Genomic DNA, 18,877 nt, shown 5'->3' on the forward strand with positions numbered 1-18,877 from the left:
GGGAGACCCTCACGCCCTTCAGTCACTCCCTAGAAGCCATCCCTCGACAGAAAAATCTCAAACATTACAACTTTGACTCTTTCGACGGACTGGGGGATCCGGAAGAGCACCTCAACTACTTTGAACAGATAGCTCAGATATACTATTACAATGACTTGACGAAATCCAGATTCTTCGTCTCGACCCTCAAAGGGGGGGCTCAAAGATGGTTCAGCAGAATCCCGTCAAGAAGCATCCACTCCTGGAAAGAATTCAGAGGAGCCTTCCTTAGAAGATTCAGAGCCAATAAAACACATGAAATGCACATGTGCCACCTGGAGACAATCCGCCAATATGATAACGAAGCACTCTCAGCCTATATGCGGAGGTTCCAGGAAGCCATCAACAAAGTCTCGAATCTCGATGAAAGGGAGGCTCTAAGCATATTTCGAAGAAACCTGGATCCAGAACACAATGAGAGGTATATTGTGGAGTTGATAAACAAAGAGCCCCAAAGCCTGGCCGCGGCTTATTCAATGGCAGCCCGGTTCATAAAAGAAACAGATGTTCTCCAGGCGATGAGAATGACTCGGAATGGAGGGAACAGGAACAAATCTTCTGATGACCGACCGAAAGGGGGTTACCATCAGGAGAAAAAGTTCAAACAAAGCAACCAAACCCAGCAAATAAATGTGGTACAAAACACCCCAATTTTCCAAAGATTGGGTCCTAAAACAGAATCCAAAAGTGATCCCGGTCCCCCTAGGCAGCAAAGGGAGCCTAGGCAAGAGCCAGAGTGGACACAACTAAACAGGACCCGGGAAGAGATACTGAAGGAGATCAAGGGAAAACCATTCTACTATCCTCCAAAGCCAATGCAGACTCCCCCAGAGAGCAGGCCTTACAACAGGCAGTGCGACTACCATGAAACTCATGGACACAAGACTGAGAACTGTCTCTCTCTAAAATACTTCATTGAAGATCAAGTCAAGAAAGGCAACCTGAATCAATACATCTCAAGGGAGAAAAATCAGAGAGAAGAAAGGCCAAGAAAGTGTAAAAATGTGGTAAATGTGGTCCTGGGAGGCTCACACTCTCCCCCTAGGAGCCCGGGCTCAGGGGATGAGGTATTCTCAATCCAATCCTACCCGGAGATGATGATCTCATTCAGCAGCAAGGATTATGAAGGAGTCAACCCGAATCATAATGAAGCCTTGGTTGTAACACTTGATATCTTTGACAACGAAGTAAGAAGGATGTTGATCGATAATGGATCCTCAGTAAACATACTCTTCAAGCATACTGTGGACAGGATGAAGCTTGGGAGCGTACGCTCCAATGAATGCCAAGAGGACCCTCTATATGGGTTCGGAAACAACTTGGTCCCGATCCAAGGAACTTTGTACTTACCAGTAATGTTCGGATCGGCCCCAAACCAAGTCACCCATGTGATTAAGTTCTACGTGATCAATACTCCCTCATCTTACAACGGCATAATTGGGCGCTCAGCCTTGACCAGGATCCAAGCAATCACCTCCATATCACATTTGAAAATCAAGTTCCCAACCCCAACCGGGGTAGGAGAAATCAAGGGAGACTATGAGGTAGCTGAAAGATGTTATAGCCAGGCTCTGGTAATGGCTGAGACCCATCAAGACAACAAGAGAAAGGCTGTCATGCTCCGGAAACAGCAAAGTATTAAGAAACATCGCCAACAATCAAGGGATGATGGGAGAAAAGAAGTCCAGGTCATAGAGACCCTCTCAGACCCAAAAGCAACCAAACAAGGCTCAGAAGAGCAAAAAAGCAACCAAGTCACAAAGGGGATTGAATTGGGCCTAGCCATTGACCAAACCAACCCTACTGTGCAAGCAACCAACCCAGAAAGGACTCAAGAAAGAGAAAATAAAGAGATGACAGCCCAGGCTCAGATTTATATGAAAAAGAACACAGAGGCTCGGATCCAAAAGATGGTATCAGATACGGATCAATCCAAGATAGAGGCCGCTGTTGAAACAGAAACAATTCTGATCAGCAAAAGCGATCCCTCAAAAAAGATAAAGATAGGATCCGGGCTCGAGGCTAATTTCAAAAAAGAACTGGTTTCACTACTCAAGGGGTACTCTGATATATTCGCTTGGACCCCAAAAGAAATGCCCGGGTTGGATGAATCCATAGCAATGCATAGCTTGGACGTCAACCCAGAGAGGAAGCCAGTCAAGCAAAAGAGAAGAAATTTCGCCCCGGAGAGGCAGAAAGCAATCGATGAAGAAATTGAGAAACTACTAAGAGCTGGAATAATATGTGAAGTCAAGTACCCAGAATGGCTGGCAAATGTAGTGATGGTGAAAAAACCAAACGGAAAGTGGAGAATGTGTATCGATTACACAGACTTGAACAGTGCATGCCCAAAAGACCCCTACCCTTTGCCAAATATTGATCAATTGATCGATGCAACCTCTGGGCATGTGATGCTAAGTTTCATGGACGCCTACTCGGGGTACAACCAGATCAAGATGAATCCCAGAGACATTCTAAAGACAGCCTTCATCACCCACAGGGCGGTCTATGCCTATGTAATGCTGCCGTTCGAATTGACTAATGCGGGAACAACATATCAAAGGGCAATGAATAAAATATTCAAGGACCAGATTGGAAGGAACCTGGAATCCTATGTGGACGATATGATTGCAAAATCCACAAGCGTCCCCGGGCACATAGGAGACCTGAGAGAATGCTTCGACAACTTGAGAAAATACTCACTCAGGCTCAATCCAGAAAAATGCACATTTGGAGTAGGGGCAGGAAAATTCCTTGGATTCATGATAAGCAACCGAGGAATTGAAGCCAACCCAGAAAAGATAAAGGCAATTCAAGAGATGAAGGCTCCCAGAACACAAAAAGATGTGCAGAAGCTAGCAGGATCGCTAGCAGCACTCAGAAGATTCATCTCCAAGCTAGCTGAGAGATGCCTACCCTTCTTTGACCTATTAAAAGGAGCAACCAATAAGAGAGAAGTTAATTGGAGCCCAGAATGCCAAAGCGCATTTGAAGAAATCAAAAGGTACCTTTCTCAACCCCCTGTGTTAACAAAAGCTCAACCCGGGGAACCCCTATCCCTTTACCTGTCAGCAGGGGCTCTGGCAGTTAGAGCAGCCTTGATCAGGGAAGAGAATGGCAAACATCAACCAGTTTATTATGTGAGCCAAGTGCTAAAAGATGCAGAAACCCGGTACCCGAGGCTAGAAAAGTTTGCTTACGCCTTAGTCACAGCATCCAGGAAACTCAGACACTACTTCCAGGGAAGGGAGATACGAGTTGTAACAAATCAACCTTTAAGAAAAATAATACACAAGCCAGATGTCTCAGGGAGATTGGTAAATTGGGCAGTTGAGCTAAGTCAGTTCAATTTAAGTTTCATTCCTAGAACAACAATCAAAGCCCAGGCTCTAGCCGATTTCATCATAGAATGCAATTTTCCAGAAGAAGAGCCCGTGCCCATGAGCATTGACCCTGAGAGAAACACAGATCAAGAGACAGAAGCCTGGGCTCTCAAAGTTGATGGTTCTTCAACAAATGAAAGATCGGGAGCCGGGCTCATCCTAAAGAGCCCAGAAGGGTTCACAATCCAAACAGCAATCTCCTTTGCATTCTCAGCAACAAACAACCAGGCAGAGTACGAGGCCTTGATTACAGGATTGAAGTTAGCAAGAACACTCAGGATCCAGAATCTCAAAATCTACAGCGACTCCCAGATCGTCGTAAAGCAAACAAATGGCGAGTACATAGCCAAGGATCCAGTTCTAGCCAATTACCAGGCTCTGGTCCAAAGCTACCTGGCCTCCATACCAAAAGTCCAAGTAATCCAAATCAGCAGAGAGGAGAACTCAGAAGCTGATTCATTATCTAAACTTGTTCAAAATTCATCAGACCTGGATTGCTCCGTCTACTTCGAAGAATTGCAGAAGCCAAGCACAGAATCTGAGGAAGTCATGGAAATAGAAAATACCCCGAATTGGATGACTCCATTCATTAACTACTTGGAGAAGGGAGAGCTCCCGGAGGATAAAGGGAAGGCTCAAAGGTTAAAGGCAAAAGCTTCGAAATTCTTCATGGAAGAGGGAATACTCTATCACCGGACCTTTTCCTCCCCAATTCTCAAGTGCATAGGCCCAGGAGAGGCACAATACTGCCTTATGGAAGTTCACGAAGGAATATGCGGGGACCACATGTCCGCAAAAGCACTAGCTCACAAAATCATAAGGCAGGGGTACTACTGGCCTACCATCCACCAGGATTCGATAGACTTTGTGAAAAAATGCAAGGAATGCCAACTCTTCAGCAATGTGACACGGATGAGCCCAGTCCTACCCTCCTCAGTCTTGTCACCAATCCCATTTGCTGTATGGGGAATTGATATCATGGGACCCTTTCCCAGAGCCAGAGGAGACCTCAGGTACTTACTAGTCTCAATTGACTATATGACAAAATGGGTAGAGGCAAAGGCAATGAGAACAATAAACCAACAAGACTGCATCAAGTTCATGGACAACATATTGATGAGGTTCGGGATCCCGAAAGTACTTGTCTCAGATAATGGTCCACAGTTCGTCGGTTCAGAATTTGAATCCTACCGTCAAGAAAGGGGCATCCGACACAAGAAGTCTTCTGTAGCCTACCCTCAAGGAAATGGTCAAGTTGAGGTAACTAATCGAATACTTCTCAGGGGGATAGAGAAGAGACTCAGGGAAAGCAAAACCAAATGGCCAGAAGAATTGCCTAATGTACTTTGGGCATACAGAACAAGCCCCAGAACAAGCACAGGAGAAACCCCCTTCAAGCTGGCTTATGGAACTGAAGCAATGCTACCAATTGAAGTAGGATCCCCCTCCCATCGAGCAATCAACTTTGATGAGATAGCAAATGAGGAGGGGCTCAGAACGAATATTGAGCTAATCGACGAAGTTCGAGACCAGGCAGTGGCAAGAATGGAAAAATATAAGCAGAAAACAAAAGAGCACTTCAGCAAGAAGTCCCGGGTCAAAAACTTTCAAGTTGGAGACCTGGTCCTTCGAGACACGGAAGCTTCAGACCCCACAAACACTGGAAAACTAATGCCAAAGTGGGAAGGCCCATACAAAGTCAAGGAAGTTCTAAGGCCAGGAATATACAAGCTCATGAATATGGATGACTCTGAAGTACCAAATACATGGCATGGACTCAGGATCAGAAAATTCTACCAGTAGAAAAGCAACCAAAAGCAACCAGAACTTATAGCCTATGGCAAGCAACCAATCTATGATCCGATATTTTGTATGAAAAAATTTGCAAATCAATGAAAAGAATTTTCCCTTCTCAGAAAGTTATTTTAAATTACCAGTTATGGATGCAAATAACAACCCGGGTACCTTCTCGCACCCGGGTTAGAAGCAAAAAACCAAAGCAACCACTATTTGCTTAGAAAAATTCTAAGTAGATGGAGCAATCACCAATCCGGGTTAGACATACCCGGATTGAAAGCAAATTTAAATTCAAAAAAAAAATTAATTAACAACCCGGATTAGCATTCAAATCCGGACTACAAACAACCATCATGTACAATTTTCCAAGTACATAAAGCAAAAAAGCAAACATCAACCCGGGTGGTTCATATACCCGGATTGAAAGCAAATTTAAAATCAAAAAACAACCCGGATTAACATTCAAATCCAGGTTGCAAACAACCATTATGTACTTCAATTTTCAAAGTACATAAAGCAAAAAACCAAACATCAACCCGGGTGGTTCATATACCCGGATTGAAAGCAAATTTAAAAGCAAAAAATAACCCGGATTAACATTCAAATCCAGGTTGCAAACAACCATCATGTACACATATTTCTCAAGTACATAAAGCAAAAAATAATACTTCAACCCAGGTGGGTATCATACCCGGATCGAAAACAATTTCAACAGCAAATCCGGATACAACCTTCATACCCGGATCAATCCGGATATAAAGCCCATCCGGATCGGGGGGCATTGCCACAACCTGAACCAGGATCATTTACGCAATAGAGCCAGGATCCAGATTGCTCATAAAAATAAAAACAACAGATGAAAGAAAAGCAAATATTTTCCACGATGGAAGAAAGGTTCAAAGCAGGATCCGGATCGCCATCGACCCGGAACAAATCCAAATATTACATATTGTTCAAATCAAAGTACGAAATCAAAAAATCCTAGAAATGAAATTACATGGGCGGGGCCCTAGAAGCTTTGCAAAGCCGGTCCGGATCTAGAGGAAGCTGGGGCTCGGCCCATCATAAGGTTCCGGTTCTCCTTGACCCTGCTCAACCGCAGCCTTTGCAGCAAGGAACTCTTGAATAAAGCTTTCCCAGGAAGCTAAGGGGTCAGTCTTTATATGGCGCTCGGCAACAATCCAGGACCTGCGCACCTCGGGAACCCCGGCCTGAGTAACCTCGAAGTCATAAACATCGCTAGCCTTAAACTCAGCAATGATAGCCTCCTTATTCAGATTCTCTTTAGCAGCAAGCTCGGCCTTGAGCCTCTCAACTTCCTGGGCCAGCCCCTCAGCCCGGGTTTCGGAGTTCTTCAACTTCTCATTCAACCCGGCCTCCACCACCCGGAACCCCTCCCGGGCCTCCTCCAGCTCACCCCTCAGGGAATCAGAAAGCATCTTCTCAGCCTTAGTCCGATTGTTAGCCTCCTTGAGCTCAGTGAAGGCAACGTCGGAGCAGATGGACATCGCACTCCCAAGCTGAGAAATAAAAAAAAAGAAGAATATTATTACAAGGGAAAAGTGGATTGGGGGGCATAATCTGGAACTACGGGCTTAAAAATTCAGAAGTTACCTGCCCTCATTGGCCTGTGACCCTCTTCAAGGCAGCAGCCATGTTGTACCCCTCAACCTCCTCCCAATCTTCCTCCGAGGGGATACTGGACATGAACCCGGCCAGATCGATAAGGCTCTTTGTCCCTATCTGGATAGGGGCCCCATCCGGTCCCTTCCCTTCCGAATCACATATGACCCGGTCAGCAACAACAGCCTTTCCGCGAGGAGGCTTTCCCGGGACGGACTTCCTCTTCTTGGAAGGAGGCTCCTCGTCAGATATGTCCTGGACGTCCGGGTCCTTTCCCAAGGGCGCATTGCCCGGATCTTGAATATTCTGGGGTGCCGAAGACTCGGCTCCACCCTCTGCGTCAGCAGACCCGGATCCAGTCCCAGGAGCCCCTTTTGTTGTCTTATATGCCATTCCTAATGAGTTAAAAGCTGCTGCATAAGCTGAAGAAGACATTATGGCCCGGGAAGCAGGGTTGTAATGCGGCAAACCTGAAAAATGGAAAAGGAAAACTATAACACAGGGTTGATAAAAATGCAAGTACTCCCAAATCCGGGAGTAAAATACTGCAGCATGCCCGGATCATGGGAAGACGATTCATGCAAACAGGCGAAAAGTAAAAAAGCAAAATATACGAGGATCCGGATCCTAAGGGAAATCATTGAGATCCGGATCAAATAACAAACAGTTCCCTAAAACAAGCAAAAAGAGAGAGCAACGTAATCCGGATTCCCGAGTATGGACAAGAACCCGGATCACTGGCAGGACAGATTAAAGAAAAACTTACAGCCAAGTTGGAACAGGAGTTTATGGTTCATAAACGTATCCCGGGTTGGCTACAGCCTCCCCCTCTAAGATCTCTGGGTTGAACTTCGTCCTAACCTCCCCAGTCGTGAAATAAGGAAGATACTCCAAATCGTACCCCTTCAACATCAATATCTCCCCATTCCAATGTTTTAAAGAAGTCTGGTGCATAACCGGTTTGGACCTACCCGGACCAAATCCACACTCTGTTGCCCGGAATCTCAGCTCGTAAAAAGGTTTCTGGCTTGACCTAGAAAGATAAAATATCTGGTGGAACAACTTGAAGGTAGGCATGAGCCCGGCCTTATTGCAGCAAGCTATGAACCAAGTCATAGACTTTATTCCATTTGGAGTTATCTGCATGGGGGATATCCTATAGACATACTTACACAGGTGCTTGAGAAAAATATGGCAGCGTGGACTCCACCCGGACCTTAAATGCTCCAGCCAGACCGGGACGTAACCATCCGCATGACGATGAAAGATCCTCTCATACGGCTCGGGCCACCTCCAAGCGATATCAGGAGTCAACTGAAAAGCAGCCCGAATTGCCTTGTCCATATCACCCGGTTCAGCTTCAGCATAGAAATCCTTCAGCTGGTAATGATCCCGGCTGATCCCAAATGAGGCAAAAGCTGCCTCCAGGGCGCCCTGATCATAAAGGCCCGGGTGGCCATCTTCGTGCCTCTCGTATCTGACTCGGGTATAGTATATGCTGTCTTCAAACCCGGGTGGCTTTCTAACAAAGTGATATTTAATATCGGACCAGCGACCATCCGGAGTGAAAATAACAGAGTTTTCTGGAAGCCTCTTGAACCGGAAGCTCGCAATTGTTCCCACGGACCCGGACCCCTTTCTAACCATCTCGCCCCGGATCTGTTCTCTACCAGACGAATCCGGATCACTCTCCTCTTCAGAAAAGTTGGGATAGCAGTTGTATACTTTCCTAGCTCGCTCTTTGATCCGGACCATATACCTATTAAAATAAAGGTCAGTTAGTCTGGGCCCTACAGATTTTATCTTTCTTCCTAAGTGGTCCGGATCAGGTACGTTATTTTATCATAACCTAATGATCCGGACCACCAATGCAAGTCCAACCCGGAAAAACATCAACGATCCGGATCATGCTGACTACAATACACAAAAGTAAACCACCATGGACCCGGATCTTAATGGCGAATACCCAGATCCGGATCCATACCAACAAAAAACTTAAGTCATGTAATTCTACCCAAAAACCTACCCTCGACCCGGATCCAAACAGAAACCCTAACCCACAAACAGTCATTTTGAGAATCAAATAGCAAAACACAAACACTTTTCATATACATACATATACTTTCCTCCAAAAACACGAAGAACGGCCCCAAAATACCCAGAAAAATCAAACGAAAAAACCTTACAAATCGACAAAAATTGAGCCTAAAACACAAAATTACATACAGATTTACAAACACAAACGAAAATGTACAAGCTCTCTACAAAAACGAACCAAAAATACATAAATACACCAATCAATTCGAAGCATGCGAAAACTATAAGGGAAATATGAAAAATCGAAATTAAAGAACAATGAGAGGGCAGTAGCGGCTTACAGATTTGTCGAGCGAAAGAGCAAGTAGAGGCGGGAAGGCAGCGGAAAATCCAGGCAACAAACACCCCAAAGTTTCAAAAATCTCCAAGCGAATCGAAAAAGAAAGAATGTTGTGACTGTTGGTTTTCTATTTTGAGGAAAAAATAAAGAAGAAGTGGAAGAAGTGAGAAGCCTTTTATAGGCAAAAGGAAAGTAACAGCCCCTGCCACGTGGCAGGGTGTGGTAGGCTACAAAACGGTTACAAAAAAAAAACCCCTTGATATTCATTTAAAACCCATAATGATTATGGGCCGAGTTTCTAGGAAATAACTGCCCAAAAATTCAAATGTGTGGGAGGGAAAAAAGCTGAAAGACGTTACAACTCGACTTTTCAAATTCCACTACACACTACCCGGATCAAGAGCCCTGATCCGGATCATTTTCATCCAGATACAGATTTGGAAGCAAAAAACACCCAGATCCAATTCGGGTACTTTTTCTAAAGCAACCACTCTACCTCAATCCGGATTGGCATCCACCACACCAGATCCGGATTGGGGGGCAAGCAGGAGCCGAAATTTTTCTGGAGCAGCTATTCTACCTTAATCCGGATTGGTATCCACCACACCAGATCCGGATTGGGGGGCAACCAGGAGCCAAAAAATTTCTGGAGCAGCTATTCTACCTTAATCCGGATTGATATCCACCATCCCAGATCCGGATTGGGGGGCAACCAGGAGCGGAAATTTTTCAAAAGCAGCAACTATCCTACCTTAATCCGGATTGGCTTCTACTATACCAGATCCGGATTGGGGGGCAACCAGGAGCGGAAATTTTTCTAAGGCATCAATCATTCTACCTTAATCCGGATTGGCACATACTACACCAGATCCGGATTGGAGGACAACCAGGAGCGGAAATTTCTCCCAAGGCAACCATGTAACCCAAATCTACTCCCTCATCCAGAAAATCTGCATAAGGGAGTGGGGGGCAAATGATAGGGTATAAGAGACCCGGGTAGACGTCAACCTGGACTAGAAGGAGGAAGGCTCAGCCGGCCTGCTAAGACCCCCCTCTCCAAGGCCAATCAAGCATAGGAGCCCAGGCCCGGGCCCATCCTACTCCCAGGATCCGGATCCGCCTGCATACTCGGATCCGGATCAGGGCTAAAACCACAGTGAGGGAGGTCCCATCAAGCACATGCACATCCCACAACCCGCCAAACAAAGGTACGTGAGCACGTGACTATGACAGCTATCAACAACCAGCACACCAGACAAGCACGGCGCGTGTCAGATGCCGTTAGGGTACTCTGGAGGTGGTCATCCCCTGGACACGCGTAAGCAATCCACCCAAGCCAGGCGTCCTCTGGTCCCAGCATCCAACGGCCCAGATTTAGAGGTAACTACCCCTAAACCCTACCTTGGGGCTATATATACCCCCAAGACTGAAGGGTTTAGGGGTTGGAAAATATTTTTGCTCTCACACTCACACACTTTCATACACTCAAAAACACACAGCAGCCATCACATATAAACACACATACAAAGCAGCCTCTAAGTTACAAATACATATATACCTTCATCTTCTCCAAAGCCTGTTCTTATTCTCACACCGGAGGCGCCGTGGGAGCCAAACCCCCCTTCCGGTGTTGTTTTGCAGGCGCCCAACCTGCAGCTACACCTCTCTCACGCGCACAAGATCCAGGAACGCCGACGACGGAGCCGCCCGCTCACCGGAGTTATCACTGGACATAGGCTAGTACTCCTAGAATTCATTGAACCTAAATACCGCACATAATTAAAATATATAACATGGTGCATGCCGCAAGCGTAGTGAACTTGAGCTTTATTACTCCTCGTACTCGTACTCGCAGTGAAAACCATTTATGCTCTTGCAACTTGTCGTGTTGAATATAAATATTGAGAGTATGATCCTAGAAGCCAATTAGTAACATCAATCAAGTAGAATGGAATCTTTTAATGTAAATAGTTAGTACTCTCTTCGTCCCTAAAAACGTTTTCTATTTGTCTTGGACACGTTTGCCAATGCACACTTTTGATTGTTAATATCTTTAAATTCGTATTAGTATTAAATATAAAAATTTCACTGTATTAAAGTACTGATAAATACGAATCCAACGAGATCACACATGACTATGTTTGATATTATAGATTAGACGTAAATTATAGTCAATCGCTTACCGTAAACAGTACCGAAAGTCAAAAGAGGAAACGTTTAATGGGACGGAGGAGGGAGTAGTATATTCATTTAGGCAGTGAGGGTAAATTATTAGAGAAATAGTCAAACAAAGTATTATTGGTAGGTACCTACCAACACATTACTTTAAATGCAAATCAATCAAGTAGAGGGTTCGGCCGGTTGTCCATGTGTGTGTTTTTTGAGCGTGAGAACAGAGGCTTCCAACTATGTGAAAGTTTAGCATGTTTCTCAAGTCCCACCACCCCCCATAGTAATGACCAAACTTCTATTGTCATTATTGAAAACAGCCTTGTCTTTGCACTCATGGATTGAGGGGTGCTGGCAAAAATTAACATTATGTTGCTGTAACCAGAGGAACATCATGCCAAACACAACATGCCACTAATCGCAGCTAGACGTTAAATTTAGTCTTTAAGCAATGAGACGGGTTCGAAATACAAGTCTTAAAGAATATAAGATCATATTCAGGTCTTACTCTAATATTTTATACATTTTATGCTTTTAGAACGACTTTTTACTTAACAAGGTCCGAAAATATGCAAGTTGAGCAATGTAAGAATCACCGAGGATGTAGAAAATGAAAATTTCGTATAAATGGTTAATCTTCTTGTGTGAAATTTGAACTCAAAAAACTTAGTAATGTAAAGAATCTCTGGCTCCTAGTTTAGTACTAGTATAATTTTTTTACAAAAATAATATGTAAACCTTGTAATTTTACTCTGGTTCCCGCTAATGCTGCAGGCTGCAGGCCTTGACTTGGTACAGAGAGTGTGCCCTGCCTGGCACACAGATGTTTACTCTAAACAATGTGCCATTCCTCATGCCTTGTTCTTATGTGTGCGAAACTATATGTCATCTTGAAAACAACCGGTAAGATGTAAAAGGATAAAAGATGTCAAATTCTGCTGGTCTCAATAAAGCTCACACATCCTTTTTTGTGTTTATACTACAATTGTCATGTTTATAAAGTGCAACTTACATGGACCACTGAAACTATCTAGGCTGAATTGAATTCCTATTAAGGCTGAACTAGATTGAAAACTCTTAGAGATTATTTTTAGGCACTCGGAGGACATTTTTCAAAAATAACTGAAGGGTTTTCAGTTAATATCTGTGACACTGAACCTCAAGCACTATGATCACACAGTAAAAGAAAAAAAGAACTCAGTAGACACCGCAACCAGACACTTGTTAAAAGTCCAGCTCATGGATGCTTCCTGTGGTAAATAAAAAATCGCGTTATTAGGTTAGATTATGAAGTATGCAAATCCACTGGTGTCACACAAATTCGGGGTTCCCCTGCCCCATAATACCAAGTGCTGAACATGTTTACAAGATTTGACAACTAGTAAAATCATATGAAAAACAGGGAGTTCCCCACCTGCCAACCTGTACTGGATGTGCTACAAACCAAACATGATAAAAAATTGAGTTGGAGGAAATCGTTTGACTTGTAAAATAGATGACACAACATAATGCTGAGCTCTATTTAGTCCAGCAGAAGACAAACAACCAGTAAAAAGCACACTTTTGCCTACACAGAAGATAAAACAAGATCAAAACATCTATACAAGGTATAAATTCCAGGTCCCAAATATGCCTACACTAGATATAGCACAGAACTTCTTCAAGTATTCAAAAAGTACTGAACCGTAACAGATTGCTACAGCTCATTGAGCCAATTTTAGAACATGCTAAATACAGACAATTAATCTCTCTTTCACGTTAGAGTAACACTGTGAGCATGAAACCGCATGATAAGCCTGCAAGACTGTTTAGTGATTACAATTATCTAGGTGAGGCCACACACGAAGAAGATAACAGACGACTCCTCGAGGCTTAAAGATAAAGCCGCAAGTGATCAAAAACCAGTCCTTCCCCAACTACGTGCTACATACAAGACCATTTCCTATTTTATGCATGTCATCTGCAGCAAAATATTGCATCTCATATGTTGTCACTTGGGAGAAAAAGGCACCCTTATACAATTTAAGTCATTCCAAGTACAGGGTTCATTATGCATCGATGAGTAATTTTCTAAGATGAGCTGGAAAATAAGATTCCACTTTTGTGAAGATGCAGATTCTTTTTTGAGTTTTTGTTATTTGGCGTGTTTGGAGATTAACTTGCTAGATTCATGCATTGGGTTCGCTTAGCCTAAAAGGCACAAACTCCAGATAATTGCTCGGAGTGGGTTGAATTATATATAGCCTGACTACTTCCCGTTAATCATTATTTATCACGTATGTAAACTGTGATTTAAAAAAAGGCGTATATGTGTGACACAGGCAACACAAAAATTTTACGGCTGTGCAAAGTCAGTTTGTTCACGACGAATGCATGAGATGAGAGTCTCAACTGCAGCAAACTAACTACTACTTTCATTTCATTGCCTTAAACATTAGGTAAAAACAAAGTTTTGTTAACATTGACAGTTGAGAGAGAGCTTGTTGATAACATGGGCCAACAATTACAATTTCAGTTCCCCAAAAATTTATTTTGTCATTAATTTTGCATGCACACTTATCCAACAAAGTTCCTAGGAAATCCAAACCAAACTTCTTACTGGCGATAACGGTTACAACTTCTGTATATAAATCAACAAGCAGACACCGTTCTCCATAAACCAGACAGTCCACGAAGAACATAGAATTGCAGATTCTGCTACTAGTACACACACTTCAGTTGTTGACACTAAACATGAAGAGTCTCTTGTTCTCTGTGTTCTTCCTCGTGTTTCTCCTTTTCTTTGTAGCCCTTGAAACAAATGCAGAAATCAAATGTGACACTATCGTATCGAGGGCTGTTCAGTGTGTAGCATTTGCCACAGGAACGGATACCATGCCATCTGCAGAATGCTGCAGTGGGATGCAGCAGCTAGCTCAAAGTGCACAATCTATCGATGATAAGAAGGCTGTCTGCAGGTGCTTAAAAAGTAGTGTTGGGAGATATAATGGAGTTCAGGACAAGTTCCTCAGCACAATCCCTGGTGTCTGCAAGATTAAAGTTGGATTTCCTATCTCCATATCTATAGACTGTGACAAGTAAGAAACTCCTTGCTTACAAAAGTACTTGGTATAAAACACTATTTTAAGGAAGCTTTTAGATGACATATGTGGAATTTATTGAGTGCCTTTTTTGCGCAGGATCCACTGATATGGTGTGAAGGAAGGAGCTACTCAATAGATATAGAGATATTACAAATAAGATTATGAAGTCTGTTCTTATAGTTGCTATGTCTGTGTCTATGCAAGTGCCTAACTTACTCTTTCATAATGTACTTACGATGACTTTATTAATGAATGTAACGCAGTACCAACAACCTCCCAAACTACTAATCATTTTAAACTAATGGCACCTGGAAAGATATAAACAAATATTAGTTAACAATTATTTGTCACTGTTGAAAAAAAGTTATGCAAAATTTTGTTTATCGTTGCTGAAGATTATGGCAACAGACATTATATAGCTAGGGCCTGTATTTGTGCTATCCACAATTTCGACAAAACTTTATACGTATTAGTCTATCGGGCCTCATTGTAGAAATATCACATAGAATGAAATAAACTGTTACTTGCCAGGTCCCTACAGAGTTTAAAAGAGCAAATCAACATTTTGAACATAAGAGCACCCCTGGGGGGTCAGTTGCCGCATCGGGCCATCTGAAGTGGGCGAATTGTGAAAACTGGGACTGTATTTACATTGGAGTGAAAATAAAAATGGACAATCCCTCTTTAGAGCATCTACAATACATGAACCCATTTTTTTCTTTTTCTGGGACCGTTTTTATGTCACATATATAATATAATGGCCAATATCATCCGGTGCAAACTTGCAACTCACCTGGCCACTTAGATTTAAATATTAATAAAACTGATCTTGTAACACAAAAATGTTTCACACATAAGTAGCAGTAGTTGTAATCAATAAATTAATATAAATATTACATTTCTGATCAAACTGGGCAGGGACACCAAAGAGGCTTGAACCAACTTTCTTATGTTGCTCCAATGCAAAATATGATGGCCAGTTCCACTTTACTTGTCCCAATGCACTACCTGGACTTGTATTGGAGGTGCTCTTAGCGCGGGACTGTCCCATTTGATTATTTTAGTTTATATTCAAAATCAGTTGCATGTGCATTATTTTACAATAGTTATTTTTTTTCCATTTTGCAATCTTTTTAATTTAATACTTTATCGTGTGGTGTTTTTCAATATTTTTTACCGCAAATATAATTATAATTATTTATTTATTTAATTAAATAAAATATAGTAAGATATTTATAATTATAAATTATAATTTTATAATAAGTATTTTAAAAGAAAGAATAAGATAAAATTAAAAGAGACTCATGTGTAAGTAGAATTGGGCTTGTGCATTGGAGGCCCACTTATTTCTAAAAAACCACTTGATGCTTAGTTGGCAAAAATATAACTGTAAGTGGATTGGGCTTAAGTATCGGAGATGCTCTAACTCCCTATTAACAGAGTGAGACACTACTTGAGGGGTGCTTTTAGGTCTTTCTAATGAGCCTTTCTGTATTGTCCCTGGTGTTCTTAGCATATTGCAATGTACAAGCAGCAAAGAGAAATCCAATAAAAACAATGTGACACAATAATATAGTCCCTTCTTGTTATGAAGTAAATACTTGACACTGAACCATTTTTAAGATAAATACTGAACTAGTTTTAGAAGCGGGCAGAAGCCACATATTTTATCAGTGTTCTTAGTGTTTGTAATTTGAAATTTGCATCTATGCACGTTAATTATTAATTTTTGTTCTATTCTTTTGCTAGAAAAACACACACACACATACCCAATTTGCCTTTGACAAGGTTTTAACTGATAAAAATTGCAGAAACAAACTGATACAGAGAAAATACGAAAATTTAAATAAATAAAAAATCAATCAAAATGTATATAATTTCCAAGCAAATTAAAGAATACAAAGTAATTTGACATATTTTCTGACATGAAGAAGCTAGTAATGAAAATCGATTAAAGTGGTGATTTTCCAAATAGAGTTTAAAACCATGAATTTTATTCCAAAATATATATATATATATATATCTGTAGTCCATTTACCAAGAAATTTCTTGACCATCCCAGGTAAAAAATTTGCATTGTCAAGTTTCTGATTCGAGAAGTATTTAGTGAAAAATTTGTCCTTGGCGACATTTTTCTAAATGGCCTTGAAAAATCAGTGTCCACCACCGTGCCTGGGTATAATAAAAGGTATGTCAATGGATCTTTTTTTTCTAGCAAAATATTATTGATTAATTTTGGTTATTGCATGAATCAACAATAGAGACTTTCTGGAACAACAGAACAAGGATACTAGAAAGGCTTCCAAATGGTAGTGTTACGTAGTAAAGAAGAATATATTAACAACGACGCGAGCCTACAAAAGTGTTCCATACTGCAAAAAAGTCTTTCCAGGTGCAAAAAAAATCCTAGAAAGGTGCTGATATATGCAGTCCAAAGCTTGAATTTTCTGGGATAATCATCAATTGCTCAGATAGGCGTCAATAGCATATAAGTGAATATCCTAAGATATAGCGAATATAGAATTAAAGAAGACCCTAGAATAAAATTTTGAAAACAGAAAAGCCAGCATAGCCTCAAGAGGATACTGCAAAGAAAAAAATAATCAAAATAATTACATTTCAAGAGAAAACAGGTAAAAGGGTACAGCTGACCTTGATCACTAAATTTGGTCCAACTGCATATATCTCATAAGCTAGCATCATCTCATCGTTGATGATCTTTGCAAGTCTGGTCATTGTGATTTCTGTACTAAAAAAAGAAGCACGCCATAAATTTCTGGAATAAAATAGTATTATTTGTTTCTATCACAACCCAAACCTTTCTAAAAAGCATAAAAACCTAAGGTGGGAGACTAGTGACAAATGCTAGGAGCCGATTGAGCCCGTCTCCTACTAACCATTTCATGTTGACTAGCAACAAGTTTTTCGCCCATAATAAATGCAGTACCTCTCTCGCTAGCCATTGAAGCTGCAATGGCACGTTCATATACACTTCCCTGCACCCTACTTACCATATCTTCCTGAAACGTGTTGACGGATTAGGATTGGTCTGGTGCTGACCTTATCCCAGTTGAATTGAATGGCGTTTTAGATCAAGGAGCTTCGTCATGTCTTCAGCTTCAGTCAAGTGGCTGATTTGAGTTTCCTTCTCCTCCCCACTTGACATAGTACATGCACTTAGATGAACATACACCCCCGCTAACTAACATAATCATATGTGATGGATGTGTTCAACATAATGTACCTAGGCTTGGATGAAATAAAGCCCCAAAACCAATTTGGCACTGTCAAATTGATTTCTGCTAGAGGTTTTCAGTACTTGTACAATATAGTCTTTGCTGATCTTAATAAGCTATCTGTTGAATGCGGGCGGGGATTCTATTCTCATGATGGAAGGACCTACCTATCCTTCTCAGTGTAACTATGTAGTTTAATCTGTTTCGTGGTGCCTACAAGGGCGTTTCTCAAATCTGCTGGCAACCTTCTCTTCATGAGGTTAATGCAAAGTCTTCATTTATTACTTTGATCAATGGCGCTGGACAGATCCTTGTTGTTAATATTTGGAGTTTCTCTAATGCTATTGTTGTCAATGTTGAGCTTAGATTGTCAGATGTTGCCACAAACGTTCATGGTGTTGTAGTTTAATTCCAGTTATAGCGGAATGGAACTTGGCCACTGTGCTAGTGTCCTCTTTCAGAAAATGCCTGATAACAGATTGAAAATAGAAAGAATGGTGTGATTCCCTTGTCCAGATAAACTGTAAAAGATAATGAACCAAAATGCATAAATGTTAAGTTAAAGATTTAAGAACAATATGTATCCAACTTCAATTGATATATCCGTGTCTTGGCAAAAAGAGATCACATCTTTGAATGTCCGTAAGGGTGAGGCGGCTCTCGGATTCCATTTACTAAAGGACCAGATCAAACAAATCATTACGGAGAAACTCAGTTGCCATCATTATGGTATCACACAGCAACATTTTGTCCAAGGTCAGTGATTACTGCAAGATTCGCGTTAATCCATCCACAGAGGATATCGATTTTGATCCCAAAATTGGCAAACAACCTGATCCCACTGCTTTGTTTAACCTCATTCAGGATTTTCATTCTCTACCTACTCTGGTTTCCTATCCTTGTTTTCCATTGTGTTCTGTTAGACATCTCATGTGGATATTCTCTCCTTAAAAATCTGGTTTTGCTTCTTAGGGAGGGGTACTAGTCATACTAATTTGCTAATCACGTTAAATGGATATCTGTGTTTTCAGAATATTATTAGTGAAAACTGTTTTACTTTGTTACAAGATACTCTTTGGGCAAAAAGAGTGTAACATGCATACATCCAGAGCGCGAAACGTTAAAGATGTATAATTATCTGTAACTGCAGTGTTACTGGATATGTACACC

General features: G+C 41.7%; 1 long non-coding RNA gene across 1 annotated transcript; it reads left to right on the forward strand.

Annotated features, from left to right (window-relative positions):
- Positions 1 to 14,324: 14,324 nt before the first annotated feature.
- Positions 14,325 to 14,752, forward strand: LOC141698089 (uncharacterized). The gene is made up of 2 exons (XR_012564939.1): positions 14,325 to 14,465; positions 14,568 to 14,752. It is a non-coding gene; the product is annotated as an uncharacterized LOC141698089 (long non-coding RNA).
- The last annotated feature ends 4,125 nt before the right edge of the window (positions 14,753 to 18,877 follow it).

The sequence above is a fragment of the Apium graveolens genome, chromosome 11, assembly GCF_009905375.1.
Source record: "Apium graveolens cultivar Ventura chromosome 11, ASM990537v1, whole genome shotgun sequence".
Taxonomy (NCBI): Eukaryota; Viridiplantae; Streptophyta; class Magnoliopsida; order Apiales; family Apiaceae; genus Apium; species Apium graveolens.